This window comes from Protopterus annectens, chromosome 16.part0 (genome assembly GCF_019279795.1).
Source record: "Protopterus annectens isolate FY-2018-M chromosome 16.part0, PAN1.0, whole genome shotgun sequence".
Lineage (NCBI taxonomy): Eukaryota > Metazoa > Chordata > Ceratodontiformes > Protopteridae > Protopterus > Protopterus annectens.
This window is the reverse complement of record NC_056750.1, coordinates 577,806,845-577,811,344: the sequence shown is the minus strand read 5'-3', so window position 1 is coordinate 577,811,344 and position 4,500 is coordinate 577,806,845.

Sequence of the window (4,500 nt, the reverse complement as noted above, 5' to 3'; positions counted from 1 at the left end):
CCCGAGCACTGTCTGGTTAAGTGACTTGCTCAAGATCACACAGTAGGCAAATGAAGGCTGATGGAATCAAAATCTGCACTTCTGGAACCAGCTTGTTAACTGTTCATAGTCTTAATCATCTGTGCTAATTACCAGGCAGGTTTGAAACTATTGATCTACTATGGTTTGCTAATCCAGTCTTACATACATCTGTGATGCTGTTCATATTCCTTGCTACACTGTATCATTTAACCAAATGACTAGTAACAAACAGTTTCTGTGGCATGCTCTAGCAAAAAAGTATTTTCTGACAGTAGGACTATCCTTCTCCTATCCGTACTCCCTTAGTATCACTACACTACAGCTCTGCATTAGGGACCTGTAGTTTTCTAATCACCATGCTACTATCAACTTACAAAGAGAATGCTATTGAAAAGAACTTCAAATCCCAGGAACCCAAACTGTCTAGTTATTAAACTGGCAAGATATTATTATGATTATTTTCTGCTTGGTAAAGCAGCACATGAAGTCTTACTGCATTACATTACGGATGTGAATACCTGTGTCTCCACATCTGAAACTGAAATAAATAAATAAATACATACATATATACATACCTAAAACAAAGAAAAATATGCCTTCTTAGTTGTATAGCACCCTAAGTGACAAACATTAAGACAGAAAGGTGAATTGATAATGAGTGTATTAGCTAAATATGAGGTACAAAGTTGTGATAAGAAATGTTAAGAGAAGGGATGAAAAGAGTCATTAGGGTATGAGGAAAGTATGTCTAGAGTATAGGAATTACTTACAGTGCAAAACTTAAAGAATCCTTAGCAAGATGGTCAGAAACACTAGATTTGTGGAATAATAATGCAGAGAGAAGCCTTTGGCAAGAATTATAATCTTATATAGTAAAGTCGTGGACAGAAGATGGATATATAGAAGGCGATAGATGGAAGAATACTTTGTAATAAACATTTTAAACTCCGTTCATAAAGGAAGGATTACTGACAAGCAAAATAGGCTTTGCTAGTATATGTGATTAATTTAACTAAAAACATTGTATTAGATAGCTGAAGAGAGAACAAAAAGGCCCCGATGGAATAAGAATTGCAGGTTTTATACCATTTGATAGAAAACATTTTGAAAAAAAATGGTGAAAAGACAAAATACTGAATATGGAATTTGCCCATTCCCTACTATCTCCAAGTTGATATATATATATATATATATGTGGCATACAAGACATCCTTCGATCTAGTACTAATGGATTTACTGCACATTAGCCAGATGTCCTCCCTGTGTTCGCGTGGGTTTCCTCTGGGTGCTCCGGTTTCCTCCCACATCCCAAAGACATGCTGTAGGTGGATTGGACACTCTAAATTGGCCCTAGGTGTGAGTGCATGCATGTGTGTGCCTTCCATGGAAGGTTGGGCACCAGGCTGGTAACTCGACACCATAAAACTCTACTGCCAATCATGAGCAGACAGGTGATCTGCTGTGGTGACCCCTAACTCGGAAAAGCTGAAAGAAGAAGAAGCAAGTTAAATGGCATCAGACATAGTCTAGGCATCTAAACCTCTTCTGCAACATCAACAGAATGGTTTGAAGGGACATGTATGTCTTGCAGAGGATACGACTGCTCTGGAACAGACTCCCCATCCACATAAAACAAAGTTCATCACTGTCCATACTCAGGAGTAACTTGGTCTACAAGTTGGAAACATAAAATTTATTGCAGGACTGCGCTCTGTACTACTAATGGACAGAGGAAGTTCCTAAATGCTTTATCTCATGCATGGGTCCCCTCAGATTATCTATGGTATGATCCCAGTTATTCTTATTGGGGGCATTATATAATTATTGACCAGTGGATGGATAAGCCAATCTATAACCAAATGGGATAGGTTAATTTAAGCACAAAAAGAAAAACTGCCTAGGCTTAAAATTGCCTGCAAGGGCGTCTATCCTGGTATTTACCTATGAACCTATTTATAGACTGAAAAATCAAAAGAAAATTGTGGTAATGGTAGGAAGGGAAAAAAACTGAAGTTAAATCTATAATTTATTTGAGAACATTTTTTCATCTAGAAGACCTTGGGGTCAACATATTGTTATTTGTTGCAAAATGATATTATATTCAGTAACAGAAGTAATGGAAATAAGCCACTGCTAGAGTCAATAAGATCAAAAATATATTCTATAGTGATGGCTGGTAAATATTGTCTTATAGTAAAGAGACTTGGATAATACAACCTATGTTAAAATTTTCAGGTAAACTGCACAACTTCATGTTTCCATTCCCACCATCTACATGAAACTTGAGTTTAAGATTGTTAATGAGGATGCATTGATAAAAGTCAAGTAATAGCCTTTTCAGCTGCAGTGGCATAGGGAGATAAAGCCTTGACTATGACCCAGGAGGCCCAAGACAGATTACTTACTAAGGTGTTTGTTGGATTTGGTAGGATGTAAGGATATAACTGTTCTGGGAGGAAAGTATAGAACTTTCTAATGACATAACCATTCAGATGAATGGCAGGAATGCAACACATATCCCCTTAGCCAGCATTCAGCCACCAAGTTAGTTTGGTGTTAGCTGCCACTGTAAGAGCATGGCAGCCTGCACACACATTGAAGAGAGTATTGTCATCCCTAAGATGATACAGGTCACCTATCCTCTTGTCCAGTGGATGTATTAGGGATAAATAAATACATTTTCATTGAGAGAATGTCATTGAGAGCACTAACCACCACTGGGGCTCCTTGCATGATAGCCTCCATTCAGCTTTCTCATGTCCTCACTATGAAATACCCAGGAAGGGGTAATGCATGGGCATGGCTGGTACAAAGAGGCTGTCAGTGGCAGTGAAAAAAAAATCACAAATAAAAATACATCAGTCAGTTATATTAGGATTGTGGGATTAAGTGAAAAGGTTATAACAGCTCAGGTGTGGAATGAAATGATGTTTTGAGTACAAAAAAGGAATAAGGAAATCTGATTACTGTGAACAAGTAGAGACAGTTTTAAGGAAGTCTGTATTAATGTATTTGATAAATATTTGAAGAAAATATTCTGTTAATTATATGTTCCACAGCTAAAGAAGATGATCAGAAGGATTTAGTGAGTGAAAGATGGAAAAATCTTACACAATTCATTATTCTTCAAACTTTATGTAGAAAGGCTGAGGCAAGAGAGTAATACAGAATATGTGTTTATTGTAATATAGAAGGGTTTAAGAGGTATATATACAAGATAAGTCCAGTATGAGAATTTATGGAAAAAACTGGTGTAAAAATACCATTTTTTGACAAAGAAAGTGCAAGGTTTCTTATATGTTACGATGAAAACAACACAAGCACAAAAATAAGAAAATATATCCAAATGGAAAGAAAACAACTGCCAGTATATCCAGACTCCTTGAAGGCTTTTTGAAGCCGAGGCGCTAGAGAGAGAGAGAAGCAAGTGGAATAAACGTTTGGATATACTGGCAGTTGTTTTCTTTTCTTATATGTTACATTAAATTGTCAATTTTATGAAAATCAAGTACTTAATGAATGAAAAAAAGTGTTTGGATATTGTGCAGGGGAAAATTTCAGACTCTCTACCTGATTTGTTAACCTTGCTATTTCCCATTCACGTTAAATATGTAGTAAAATGCTTGCACATATGCTTTCAGCTAGGCAAGCGAACAAAAGGATAGAGAAGTTGCAATGCTAATTTAAGAAGGATAACACAGGTAAGAATAAATTATTATCAAGTACTTTAAGCTGTTAACATACTTGGTTAACAGTAGTGCTACTGACAATTGAAATGACAAGTTATTTCTTTAAATGAAAATGAGTTGAAAGGGATGTCAAACTTTTATGTGTTCTAGCAACAAATATTGAAACAGGTTAATTAATAAACTGAAGCTGAAATGTGAGCTACATGCTGTTTCCCTGATCTATAAAGAAAACGTAAATTTTGGTCATGTCCAAAATTTATATCTTTATGGAAACATATAACAGTATTTTTTTTTCTGAAATTCATTGTGGGACATTTCATGTTCATTAGAGGTATGGATAATTATTTAGCAACCTAAGTTTCTTCTATTAAACTTTTGGTCACTGTATGGATGCTATAATTAGGTATGGGTAGTTATTTTCTCCTAACTAATCAATTTTGCTATACACCCATATAAACATGTCATATACTAGCAGGGATCCATAGGGACTTATTAAACTGTGCTGTGCAAATTACCACTGGTAACAGATATACACAGGATAAAGATGACTAAAAAATAAAGATAACATGGATGTGAAATGACCAAATATTATGCTGTGCATTGCATAACAATAAGTGCATAATGACATGGAAATGAGAACCCCCCATCCAAATAAGGCACATAGATTATGCAAATGAAGAACCCCAAAGGGGCAGAATAATTCAGATATGTATTAAATATCCGCATTGTGCAGTGATGCACACCCATTTTGAATACCATGATTTATGGTGTAGAATGGTGACCATGCTAA